Genomic DNA, 14,390 nt, shown 5'->3' with positions numbered 1-14,390 from the left:
TTCAGCACTGGGCATTTTTCCAGAAACCATGCCCTCTCTGCTTTGTACTAGAGGTCCAGCAAGTATGACCCTGAATTGTTTCCTCTATCTGAATCCCCACCTAGTAAACCATTCCACCAACACCAGAGTCCCACCTTGCTATTACTCCAAGAGATTGTTATAATCCAGAATCTACCTGGGAGCCTCCTGAAACCAGAGCTCCTAGGAATTCATCTCCACATCCACCAGTGCACAGCTCAGCATCTGGCATGTTGTAGGCATGCAATAAATACTGAATGAAAAGTTTGCCCACTTGCCTAGATGACTGCAAACTGCCTGTGCCTATGTCCCCTCCCCACTCCCAGGACCTTCTTGATGGACAGAAGTGTGGTTGTTATTGCTATGTTCTCTGGCTGCCATGCTCTTCCCACAGCCCCAGACCCCTGGTGGCATCTCTGGGTCAAACCTACCTACCCCATTCCCAGTATGTCTCCTTTGCCACTGGTTTCTACAAGCCAAAGTTCTAAGCAAGTTCTGAAGCCTGATGGCTGGCTCAGTGTCCTATACCACACTTTTGCTCCTGGAATCTGAGAGTTACCTCAGTCTAAACACTCAGTTTGGGCCATATGGCACCTTCTGGCTCCTGTGTGGAAGGGACTCAAGTTCTGTTCAACAAGCACTGCTGACACCAAGAGTGATGTGAGGGAGGCTCTGTTTAAAATCCTGAGGTTAACACAGAAAATGTCTTACCAATTCCTTCTTTCACTGAGAAAGAAGGAAGGCAGGTGGGTCTAGACTATAACATATTAGATTTTGGCTCTATGAGGTTGCTCTAAACCTGATAATGCAAACAGGAAACATTAATTCTACTTCTTTAATTCTTTATTTCTAGTTCTTTCCAAGTCAGCAGATAAAAAAGTATATACAACACAAAGGGAAAGTGATGACCAGATTTAGTCCTGGTCTCTGCTACTAATTTGCTGTGTGACCTCAGGCAAGCCACTCTCCTTATCTGGGCCTCTACATCCTCCACTTATATGCCTGACTTTCAGCAATTTCCTTAGAGTAAAGGGTAGTTCTCAGCCCACAGCATCAGCATCACCTGGGAGCTTGTTAGAGCTGCAGAGCAGACCTACAGAATCAGAATCTGCATTTAAACAAGATCCCTAAGTGATTTGCATGCACACTGCAGTTTGAGAAACACTGTTCTACAGCTCCTCAGAAAGACCCAGGCTGACCTGGAGCATGACATCTGCAAGAAGCTGGAAGAAGAATGAGTCTGTCACAGGACTTTGCTGAATGTGATTAGAAGCAGCTGGCCAGGAGTAAGGGCTGGGAAGAGATGCTGCAAGATCCTTTTACACTCAGCTGTGATCCATAAAATATCTCTCAAGTACTTAGAGTCTCTAAATTTGAAGTCTTTAGATAAAATGACTTAAAAATAATAATTATGCACAGAAGTCTAACCATGAACCAAGCATAAGTGAATCCAGAGTTCCTTCTGTACTGGCAGGTGGCCAGCAAGCACTGAACAGAGCTCTAAAATCAGCAAAGAGGTCACCTCTGAAACCACAGCACTCCTTCCAGCTCCAACTGTCTCCTGACTTGTCCTCACCTACTGGCAGACTTTAGTCTCAGTTGGAATTCCACAGGTAAGACCATACTCAAAGGAACACTGCCCGAGCCTATAAGCAGGACAGAGGTGGGAGACGGCCACAACCTTTGGGGTCATAGACCCACATGGAGTCAGTCCCATGGAGCAGAAAGAGGAGAGAAGCAAAAACTGGAAGCAGCATAGACTAAACAAACCTTGTTCTTGCTTCCAGATCCAGGCAGAAGACCAACTTCAGGCTTGGTGACCATCCAGCTGAGAAAGTCTCATTCAGCCAACAAGGCTTTGAGACAAGCAGAGAAAACATCCTAAGCCCTAAGTTGTATGTGTCCCTGGGAGGCAGCCTCCCTGTCCATCCCCCATTCCTGCTCCTCTGACATGGGATTCTACTCCACGCTGTAGAATTATTCATCTCTGTTTGCAGAGCTACATCACCCACTATGCAAAGGCTATATCTCAATTGCCTGTTTCCCCAGCAATGGAGGGGACAGGAGGAGGAAGGATGGGAGGGGAGGGGAGGGGAGGGGAGAGGAGGGGAGGCTCAGACTTGATGACTGTACAGGTCATCAGCAAGTTATAAAGGGACTCCTTTCTTGAGGCACCCTCAATGTCACAGTGCCCATTTTTCATCCTAAGTACACGGAAAACATAACTTATAACCCTCAGAGCCCAGCTCCAAAACTCCTCATTGCACCTGCCAAAGGGCCCTCTTCTACCTTATGGTTTCAGGATCACACAATAACTATATACATTGTCCAGGAGGATTTCTGACCACCTGATTTCCCCAATTCTGATAGAAATCTCAAGTGGAGATCTGACTATAAAATTCTCCATAAGCCATTAGCTACAGTTATACTCTGCCTCCAAAAATCAATCTCCAAGACCTCCAAACCCCACACAGAACCTAAAGGAGCAAGGCAATATGACTCCTGATTACCTCCTGATTATCCTTCTTAAATAATCCTACTCTTACTGTGGTGGGGAATGTGGACAAGATTACTCTGTGTACTTACTGAATGGACTCCAGCCAGCCCCATCCTCACTTAGTGAATCATCATTGAGAGCAGACCCCTGGTGGACCTCTAGGAGTCACCTTCTCCTAGGATGCCTTCTCTGACTAGCAATGTTGCATTAAATGCCACCCCAACACTCCCCCCTCATCTTGTATGGCATACTCCTATCTGTCTTACCCAGGCACTGCAAGCTTTGTGAGGACAGGACTGTAAAACTTGTCTCTACATCCATGGTGGTCTAGACATAGGAGTGATTCAACAAATGTTTTATGAGTGAATGAATGAATGGACCAACCAGTGAAAAACAAACAAACAAGGACCAAAGATCATTTCCTCATTTTTGTCATTGTCAGTCAAGACTGTCCTTCAAATTCACTGAGTTAGGCCTACTCCTCAGCCCAAAAGCTAGAACAGAAAGAGAAGACCCAGGAGGTTAAATCTGGAAAAAATTGGGATTCAAATTGGCTTGGAATTTTTTCTGGACCAAGGTATACTAACAAGTAGGCTATTCTCACCTATTTCAGGTTCTGCAATGTTGTGCTACTCCTGCCAGAATTGTTAAGTTGAAATTTTATTCTTTAGAAACAGGATACTGTTTATATTTTAGATATTAAATGCAATGTGAAAGTACCCAGCACACATTCATTGTTTAAATTAACATTTGTTGAACCTCAATCTACAGATTTCTATTTCTCTATGCCATGAACGAGGAATTTGCAAACAGAGTTACAGAACCACTCTGGGCCACCCACTTTTGTGAATATAAAAGCACTTAAGTAAGGCAAGCTGACTTTGGTGGAATAGCCTCTATTTTTCATCCACTTACATAACTCTGCATTGTCAAAGTGCACCAATAACTGGTGCTGTCATCTCTCATGCCCCCAAGAAAAACCTCCTTTGGGGCTCCTTCTACATTTATTTTCAATTGCCAGATCCCCAGAGGAAAAAATCAAATCACTGACGCTATTTCAAACTTCATGCTCAAGGCAGCCACTAAGAGGATAATAGGGCAGCTAGCTTTTGCTCTCTTTGAGGCAGGAAGACACCCCATGGCTGTGAGAGAAAGGCAGAACACGTGTGAGGACATTCAAAATATAGCGAGGAAACCCAAAACAACAGAAAGAGGAGTTGGAGGAACCATTCCACCAAGGTAACTTATCATATAAGAAACAAAATGAGCTTTCAGAACTGCCATTCATTTATTGTTTCATCCATCATGCTTTCACTCAGCAAACATTCACTGGGCACCCATTATATGCTAGGCACTGTGCTAGGCAGGGAGGCAGCATAAGCGGATTTCTTTTTAAAAAACAAATTTATTTATTTGTTTGTTTATTTATTCTTGGCTGCACTGGGTCTTCATTGTGGCACGCAGGCTTTCTCTAGTCGCTGTAAGCGGGGGTTACTCTTCGTTGTGGTGTGCGGGCTTCTCATTACAGTGGCTTCTCTTGTTGCAGAGCACGGGCTCTAGGCGCTCAGGCTTCAGTAATTGTGGCTCGCAGGCCCTAGAGGGCAGGCTCAGCAGTTGCGGCTCAAGGGCTTAGTTGCTCCGCGGCATGTGGGATCTTCCCGGACCAGGGCTCGAACCCGTGTCCCCTGCACTCTGGCAGGAGGATTCTTACCCACTGTGCCACCAGGGAAGTCCCCATAAGCGGATTTCTAGTAAGTAGCAGAATATCAGTCCACAACTGCTCACTATGTTCCTGCCTCACTAACTTTCCTTCAGGTCACTGTGCAAGGTCCTTTCATGCTTCAGCACAGGCCTCAGCTTAAACGTTTCTCCTCCAGGAGGTCTTGCTTGATTTGTACCCTCACCCCACCCAGGACTAGATTAGGCATGTCATAGCATCTCCTTTCTAACATGCTATCTACTCATCATTACTTGGTCTTCCCCAATAGATGGTAAGCTCCACGTGGGCAAGGATTGCCCCTCAAGTGTCTAGCATAGGGGCTGAAATACAACAGAACTCCATAAATATTCCCTAAACAAATAAATGAACTGGGAGTTATGGGTGAACCATTGGCCCTGACAGGGATATTGGGAAAAGTATGCGATTTGGAGCTCAAAAGACTCAAACTTGAACCCCAGTTCCAGCACTCATTAGCTGTGTCACCCTAAGCGAGTCCCATGATCTCTCTGTACCTCAGTTTCCTCATCTATAAAATGAAATAAAACTTCATGAAGATACAGTTAAGATTAAATAATATGTGAGTAAAGTCATTGGCACAAAATAGATGCTTAACAAATAATACTTCCCTACCCCCACCTCCACCTCAACTCTTCTATAGTGAAAAAAGATTTCATAACAGCAAGGCAGAGCCCCAATCCTACAGGAACTTATCCACTTATCGAGACAGGAATCAGGCACAGAGTGACAAGATTGGAACTGGGCAAGTCAGGACAGGGGTAGCAGCAGCCCAGATGACATCTTACTGACTCCCAGGCTGTGAACTTGAGCTTCTTAAATCTACCTGATCAACGTACAACACTGGGCCCAGGACCAAGCCTGCAATTGGAGATCAAATGGCTGTGGCTTTGGGAGAAGGTAGCAGAGACTGAGCTCATTTCTCAGGCCAGGAAATGGCCTTTGAAGCATTCGGAAAAAAGCACACATAACTCTCTTCCCCAAACCTGTTGTCTGTTGGTAATTGGAGGGAACCCAAAAGTCTACAATGGGCTACAGTTACTTTGTTAGACCAGTGAGGGGAAAGCAGTGCAGTGCAATCGGAAGAGCGCTAGTAGGCATAGACTCCGGGCAGGATTCAAGTCCAGACTCTGCCATCTACCAGATGTGTGCTTTGGGGCAAGTCTTTCCCTTATCTAGGCCTCATTTCACCATCTGTAAATGGACAGGACTGGACTAGGGTGATTTCTAAGGGCCCTTTCAGCACTAAAGAGTGAGATTCCAGATGCATGTCTACCATCTGTGACCAGTGGGCAGACGGGGGCTCCTCAATCGCTCACACCACTGACCTGACGTTCTGCTGCACCTTCAATTGCACAGCAGATGAAATGGTCAGAAGGAAAAGCTAATATACTATTTCCTGAGCCTATTTAGTCTCCCGATTCAGCCCTGCATCTGTTCCTTCTGTGCTTGCAATTTACTAGACAGTATCATCACAGGCACTCCCCGTAACAGCTACCATTTGCCACTTGCCTGGGTATTTCAGGTCATTTTTTTTAAAGACTAACGAGTATTATAAAGACTAATCAATAAAATTGCTAAATAAAATTGACCCAGAAAACAATCTTCTCCTTACTTTGTTTCCATCACAAAAGCAATACCTTTAATGAGTTGTTGACCTGCACTGGAAATCAGACTACTATCAGAAGAGACATGGGAGCAAATATATAATGTCTACTTCAAAACAAGTAATGCTGCACAGCATAATGTAATCCATTCATAACCCAGAGCCTTTCTCTTATGGAAACAATACTATAAATGTTGCTCAATACCCCAGACCTGCTGCCTTTCAACAATATCCACCCTCACCCCCAAACACATACCCAACTAAGTACCTTTTTTTTTTTTTTTTTTTTTTTTTTGTGGTATGCGGGCCTCTCACTGCTGTGGCCTCTCCCGTTGCGGAGCACAGGCTCTGGACGCGCAGGCTCAGCGGCCATGGCTCACGGGCCCCGCCGCTCCGCGGCATGTGGGATCCTCCCGGACCGGGGCATGAACCCGTGTCCCCTGCATCGGCAGGCGGATTCTCAATCACTGCGCCACCAGGGAAGCCCCTAAGTACCTTTTAATATATACTAGCCATTCTTCTTAGGGCTGAAGAAACAGTGGTAGAACACAAATTCTGTCCTTGAACAGTCTGAGGCTACAAGTTAAGTGGCCCCAGCTGTGGAGGAAAAAGGGGCAGACAGGAACCAGGTCTATATGCAGGAAAATGATCTCTGCAGGCACTCAGGCCAAAGAATGGATTGCAAAACACTGCCCGATATCCACACCAGAGAGGCCACATAACGTTGGGGCAGTGAGTTTTCAAAGTGTGGTCCCAGGCCAGCAGCATCAATATCACCTGAGGACTTGTTAGAAATCAAATTCTCAGGCTCCATCCCAGACCTACTCAATCAGAAACTCTTGAGTTGGGCCTGGCAGTCTGTTTTAACAAGTCCTCCAGGTGATTACAATGCATGCTTAAATTTGAGAATCACTGCCTTAGAGCATCCCAAATGCTGAATATTGGCAGTAAAAAAAAAATGGTAGAAAACTAAGTTGTCCATTAAACCTAAGAGAAAAACAAGGAAACCAGGTAAGAAATAGGTTTTAAAAAGTATCTTAAGGGTTCGTATTTTGGAAAAAGCATGTTTATTAGAAAAGGAAGGAAGAGACAGAAATGCTGGTTCTGATACAGAAGGGAATGTCTTCGCATATTCAGGAGCTTCTGAGGCATAAGGCCCCAGGCCTTTTCCTGTGCGGTACTTCATTTCCAAATATAAGCCTTTTCTGTCCCTTCAGCTGAGAACTCCTCACTTTAGAGGATGTTCCCATACATTCACTAGCAGGGCTCTCAGCAACCACAAATAAGGTCACTTTTTTTTTTTCTGGACTCATAAGTAGAATGATGAAAAGTAAAAAAGGAAGGAGCAATGAATGTTGTGACGTCACTAAATTTAAAAAAATGAAGGGGGAATTAAAAGAGGGAGAAAGAAATATGTGAGTACGTATGAGAAGGAAATTGTTTAAGGTAGGATTTGCTGAGCTCTGAATAACAAACAAAAGAGGGGCCTAGGACCAGCCCAAGAAGGAGAAAAGAAGTAATGAAAGAATGTTGAGATATATATTTTTTAATTGGAGTATAGTTGATATACAATGTTGTGTTGGTTTTGGGTGTATAGCAAAGTGGTTCAGCTATACAGACATATATATCTATATTTTTAAGATTCTTTTCCCTTATAGGTTATTACAAAATATTGAGTAGAGTTCCCTGTGCTAGGTCCATGTTGGTTATCTATTTTATATATAGCAGTGTGTATATGTTAATCCCAAAGTCGTAATGTGTCCCTTCCCCCTCCACTTCCCCTTTGGTAACCATAAGTTCATTTTCTATGTTTGTGGGCCTACTTCTGTTTTGTGTATAAGTTCATTTGTATCATTTTTTTAGATTCCACATATAAGCAATATCATATAATAATTTGTCTTTGTCTGCCTTACTTCACTTAGTACGATAATCTCTAGGTCTATCCATGTTGCTGCAAACGGCGTTATTTCATTCTTCTTTATGGACGAGTAATAATCCATTGTATAAATATACCATATCTTCTTTATCCATTCATCTGTTGATGGACACTTAGGTTGCTTGCATGTCTTGGCTATCGTAAATAGTGCTGCAATGAACATTGGGGTGCACGTATCTTTTTGAATTATTGTTTTCTCTGGATATATGCCCAGAAGTGGGATTGTAGGATCGTATGGTAAGCCATATTTTTAGTTTTTTAAGGAACCTCCATACTGTTCTCCATAGTGGTTGTACCAATTTACATTCCAACAATGTAAGACAGTTCCTTTTTTCTCCACACCCTCTCCAGCATTTATTATTTGTAGACTTTTTGATGATGGCCATTCTGACTGGTGTGAGGTGATACCTCACTGTACTTTTGATTTGCATTTCTCTAATAATTAGCTATACTAAGCATCTTTTCATGTGCCTTCTTTGGAGAACTGTTCTTGGTCTCTGCCACCAGGTGGTGAAATAAACCCAGCACAGTTTAGTTGTGGTCCAAAAGCTTTTATTTTGATTTGTCTTTTCTTATTTTTATTGCTTTGTGGTGGGAATGGTGATGCAGAGCAACTTGCAGTTGGGTCACTGGGGGAAGGGAGAGCATTATGAGCAATGGATTGCTTTTATGCATGTTAATTCAGTCAGTGAATTAACTCTTAATTAAAGAGTATCATAACATTTTAAAATGTGGAGCAACAATGTAATAAAAAGTGGCCATGATGATAAAGGCTATACTGAGTTATACATTAATATTTTACTGCAACTAAATTTTAAGATAGTATATTTGATTTTAAAATATCTATTTTCCTGGAATGAAACTCAATGTCAAGTTAGATCTAATTTTATGATCCAAACACAATTTTCCTCCAGCACACCACAGAATGTTAAATACTGAGGAAGACAATAATAATGAAAAGTCAGCTGTACTGTAACAGCAAATTTCCTACAGAAATGATCTGAGTTTCTACAGGTCACAAAGGAAAACATATACATGGTTAATCATAAATCCATCTAAAGATAGTTTATTTCTAACATCTTTCATTTTAAATGGAAGCTTAAACAACTCTCTGGGCTTGGAGGGTTGTAAATTTAATGATGTTGTTCCAATTCACTACTAGCTCCCATTGATTTTCTCATTTTAATCTGTATTGATTGATTAATGTCATTTTGTGACATCCAAATGGCAGACTGAGGAACAAAGATGATGTGCATTGAGTTGCACCTCTTATTAGAAAAAGCGCTAAACTGGGAATCAAGAGACCTGGGTTCTGGTATTTGCTTGCTTATACTGGCTGTCACCCGGGGAAAGCCACTTCATCTCTCTGGGCTTCAGCTTCCTCGTATATTAAAGGAAACAATAATCTTTGCCAAAATTCACCAAATTTTTGTGATGAGCAGCTGAGAAAACAAGGAGTTGTTATAGTGAGATAGTACCTAGATTCCCCTAAATTCAAACCAAACAAGCAAACAAACCATCCACTGAAGAATAAACTACTTGGAAAACATTTCAAAATTAGACAAAGAAAAATATGCTGCTTTAAGGATCACAGATATCAAGATAGGCAGGTAGGAAAACTGGAAAATGGTTTTCAGTGTTGTTAGATACTCAGATTTTGGATCATCAAAATAAGTGTCTTTGGAAAAACTGAGTTTGAATAATCCCAAATATGATGTTAGAGTTACCATAGCAACATATGGGACCATTCGGTTGGGGCAATCAATAAGAGGCTCTGCTTTTCCTATGATGACAGCTACAAGAAAGTTTCTACTAAAGGTGGTACCTCTATGCTTATACATACAGTTTCAAAATGCTCACAGAATTAACAAGACTCAAGTGATTTTTAGAATAAATTGAATAATGAAATACACTAGGATTTTTTAAAAGTGTTGAGATCCTTGAATGAAAGGTATTATCTGGGTATTTTTATCACTACTATTCTCCAGCAAGGAATACCAACCAATGAGTCCATATAGACAATTTACTCTGAATGTTTCTTGAGCTGCCATATTAATAAAAGGTAATATAATACATGGTAAATATGTACTCAACAAAACAAGAGCTTTCAACCTCTCTTAATTATTAGTGGATACTCAAACAAGCCAAACCATCCTTCAAACAATTCAGATCACAGAGCTAGACAAATATTAGCTTAGTTGCCTCCCAGCTGGTGCCCAGACAGAGTTCAATCAAGTTACAGAAACAAGAAACCGCCTGTTCCTTGCCCTGTTAAACCCGTATGTCTGATAGCTCTCCTCCAGGTAAGACCCATGGCTTAGACATTAGCTCTACTATTAACTATAAAAATGGTCCACTTCGTCTTGATGGGACTAGTGGTAGGGGAATCTTAATGTAAAAACTCCATAAAGACACTTAATCCTTTGGCAATTCCAAAACAAACAGATCTCTAGGCCTCAGGCTATATGAGATTTGTAGCCCTGGAAGAAAAAGGAACTAGAGACTAAGATGTATTAAGAAACCTCAACCAAATGAGTTTCTAATAAAATCACAGAACCAAAAAAAGTTTATCCTAATTTTATTTTTGTATAACAATAAATAAAATTATTTGCAGAAAGAAAACTCCATCTACAATTCCACCATCTAAACCACACCTTTTTTCATTTATTCAACATCTCCTTCAAATCCATATCTGAGCACAAACAGAATTTTACTCAGATGTATGACTACTTCCCATTTCTCACTTAATCTAGAGAAAGGGTTTTCAAACTGTGTCCTAGAGAGACCTTGTGTTTCTTAGACACACCTCTGGAGCTCCCATGAAGAGCAGGCCTGCTAGCAGGCAGCCAAGTTGTAAGGCCTCTCTTCTCCCGCTCCCCACATTCCTACCCCTATGCCCAATTCATTCAGAATAGTTCCATTTTTATCTGTTTTAGGTTTTGAGATTCTGTATAAAATTTTACTTGAAAATAAAACAAAAAATTGTTCTATTACTACTAAGCATTTAAAAACTAAGGATGCATAGAGTCATGAAATGTTAGAGCTAGAAAGAACCTTACAGATCCACTGATTGTATATAAAGATGCTAAAAGGAGACCCAAAAAGAAGAAAGACTTGCCCAAGCGCAAACAGATGATTAGGAACTAGAATTAGATCCCCGGTCTCCACCCCAAACTAATTTGGGAACTATTCATTCACTCCTACAATAAATATTTATCAAATGTTACTGTGGGCCAGGCACTGATTTAAGCATTGAGAAGTTAAAAGGTACAAAAAAAAAAATCCTGCCCTCAAGGCACTTATAATTTAGTAGAGGAACACAGAAGATAAACAAAACAAATGAGTACAGTATATAGTATATTAGAAGGCAATAAAGTAAAGAAGGAGGAGGCAGGCACCAGGGTGGGAGGTTAGAGGTTGCAACTGGTGCATTTCCTCAGAGACTAGTCATTAGGTCTTTATGTACCTGATAAGAATATGTATGTATGTGCTATAATTCTCGCTAATTCAGGCTCACTAACTCGGAAGAAGAAATAATCTAATGGTAAGTCTATCTGAAATTTTCCAGGACTCTATCTACTTTTTAAAATGGCATACAAAGCAAATAAGTATAATATAACAAGCAGAGTGTTAAAACTCTTTGGTAAAAATGTTAAACAGGAAGATGACGATGTAGGAAGATCCCGAACTCAAATCCTCCCATTGACACACTGAATCCACAGCGATATATGGAACAACTTCCTCTGAAGAAAACCTAAATACTGGCAGAACAACCCCTTCACATTGAGCAAATGAGAGGGAAGATTCATCAAAACAGGTAGGAAAGGCTGAGACACAACCTTGCCATAATTTTCATGCCTGGCACAGCAACCCACAATCAGGAGGGAACTCAAAACCCAGAGCTTCTCCCAGAGGAGCAAAGGGTTTGTGCCCCACATCAAACACCCCAAATTTTAAAACTGGCACCTGAGAGAAGAGCCCCCAAAACATCTAGCTTTGAAGACCAACAAGGATTGCATGGGGCTGTGGTAAATTGAGGAAGGTCTCCTAAAGGGCCTGGGTACAGACTCACCTGCCCCAGGGACTAATGCAGAAGCAGCAATCTGACAAATGCCCACTTTATGTGAATGAGACTCATTCCCTAATTTTAAATGTTGGTCTGAGGGGCAGAGGCCTGCTGGGATACTCTCCAGGGACTGAGGCTATTGGGAGCTCTCTCTCTGCCTTGCTAAAGCCAGTAGGTGCCATCTTTTTTTTTTTTTTTCTTTTTCTTTTTTTTTCCTCAAAATTTTCTTTTTCTCTTTTCCTTTTCTTTTCTTTTTTTTTTCTTTTTTTCTTCGGTGAGTGCCATCTTCACACTCTCCCTCTGCCTTGCCCCAGAGCACCAGTGTCTTAGAGAGGGGAGATTTAACACACCTCTGGTGATGCGGTTTTTATGTTTGGTGACCCAGTTTTTGTGGGGCTTCCCACCCAGGGGAAGCCCTCTGATCACCTGGCTCTGGAGGCTGGGGGTCTTGTGTTCCTGGGTCCCATGGGACTAACAATTGGAGAGACAGTCCTTGGCAGACTACCACTCCCAGGGCACTGCACAGACAGCAAACTGAAACATACCCCCAGACTTTCTGAGAAAGAGGCCTATATGCTTGTCCAGGAACTCTGGTCTGAGGGGCAGGTTTCTGGTTTGGCACCCTTATAGGGGACAACAGAGGGGCTCTCAGGGAATGGAAGCTGAAGAATGCAATTTTTTTTCTTTTTTTTTTTGAGTCCAGTTGCTGTACAATATTATATAAGTTATGGGTATACAATATAATGATTCACAATTTTTAAAGGTTTAACTCCATTTATAGTTATTATAGAATATTGGTGATATTCCCTCTGTTGTACAATATATCACTGTAGCTTAATTTATACCTAATGGTTTGCACCCCTTCATCCTCTACCCCTGTATTTCCCCTCCCTCCTTCCCTCTTCCCACTGGTAACCATTAGTTTGCTGGAGAATGTAGTTTTTTACATTCTCCCTCTGCCTTACCCCAGCTCACCAGCATCTTACAGAAAGGAGCTTATGCCCTTCTCTGGTGCTCTGATTTTTGCAGCTGCTGCCAGGGGACACCTCTATATCACCTGGCTCTGATGACCAGTGAAGCTTATGCTCATGGGCCTCACAAGACTATGACCAATGGAGAAAGAGTTCTGAAATAGCTACCACCCTCAGGGCACTGCAAGAGGCAATGGACCCAGGAGCTCAATCCTTCTGGAAAGAGGCCTATTAGCTTATCAACATAGCTGCAGCCTGAGGGGCAGGCTTCTAAGTAAACACACATCCAAGGCTGACTGTAAAGCTTTCCTGAGAGCTCATAGGATGGGCACTATATCTGCGTTCCCCCTCTGCCTCACTCCACAGTGTCAGCATCTCTCAGAGGGAAGCTCTTAAACATAACTGGTACACCAGGTTTTATGACTGGTGCCCTGATTTTTGCAGCTGCCGCCCAAGGGATACCCTTTAATCGACTTCCTCTGGTGACCAGGTGAGCTTGTGTTCCTGGGTCCCATGGGACTATATCAGAGAGACAGTTCTAGGCAGGCTACCACAGCCAGGGCATTGCACCGACAGCAGATTGAAACACACTCCCAACCTTTCCACTTGCTAGTCCTGGAGCTTCAGCTGCAGAAGCACGTTTCAGGTTTGGCATACATCTAGAGGCTACAGAGGTGCTCTCAGGGAATGTAGGCCAGGGGATACCATCTTTGCACTCACCCTCTGCGTCACTACAGCTCACTGGTATCTCCCAGAAAGGAGCTTGTACACTCATCTGGAACGCCAATTTTTGCAGCTGCTTCCCAGGAGACACCTCCAGATCACTTGCCTCTAGGGGCCAGAGGGGCTTATGTTTGCAGTCCCATGGGACTGTATATATTTGTATTCTTTTTTTTTTTTTTTTTTTGCGGTACATGTGCCTCTCACTGTTGTGGCCTCTCCTGTTGCGGAGCACAGGCTCTGGACGCACAGGCTCAGCGGCTGTGGCTCACGGGCCTAGCCACTCTGCAGCATGTGGGATCTTCCCGGACTGGGGCATGAACCTGTGTCTCCTGAATCAGCAGGCAGATTCTCAACCACTGCGCCACCAGGGAAGCCCTATATTTGTATTCTTTAAAAGCTGTTGCCTGAGGGTCTGATTCAGGTCAATCAGCCTGAATCTAGGTGCTGACTGAGATCCTCCTGTTTGGGACACTGACTGGTCTTGGCACATCCTCAACTACTGGAAACTATTAAAAATAAAATAGGCTGCTTGGAAAATCACAAAGGTTTGATAGACAACCAAGAACTAGGGTAGCATTGAATGATAAGGTTCATCTCCTATACAAGGCCAATCCTTCAAGACTGGGAGAAGTAGCTGTTTCATCTAATGCATAGAAAACAACAAAGACAGTCAAGCAAAATTAGGGAATAGAGGAATATGTTTCAAATACATTATATCTTCACCTCTCTTTTCCTTCTGGGACTCCTATCATGTGAATATTAGTCTTCTTGATGTTGTACTATAAATCCCTTGAGGTATCTTCACTTTTTTTCATTCTTTTTTTTTTCTTGCTGCTCT

At 42.5% G+C, this 14,390-nt stretch overlaps 1 protein-coding gene across 7 annotated transcripts in view; it reads right to left on the bottom strand.

Annotated features, from left to right (window-relative positions):
* SERGEF (secretion regulating guanine nucleotide exchange factor) overlaps positions 1-14,390 on the bottom strand; it is a 247,568-nt gene that overhangs the window by 157,144 nt on the left and 76,034 nt on the right. The gene's annotated exons all lie outside the window — the stretch shown is intronic.

Source organism: Kogia breviceps, chromosome 7, assembly GCF_026419965.1.
Source record: "Kogia breviceps isolate mKogBre1 chromosome 7, mKogBre1 haplotype 1, whole genome shotgun sequence".
NCBI classification, from domain to species: domain Eukaryota; kingdom Metazoa; phylum Chordata; class Mammalia; order Artiodactyla; family Physeteridae; genus Kogia; species Kogia breviceps.
The sequence above is the reverse complement of the archived record's forward strand: the minus strand, read 5'-3'. Positions and strand labels throughout refer to the sequence as shown.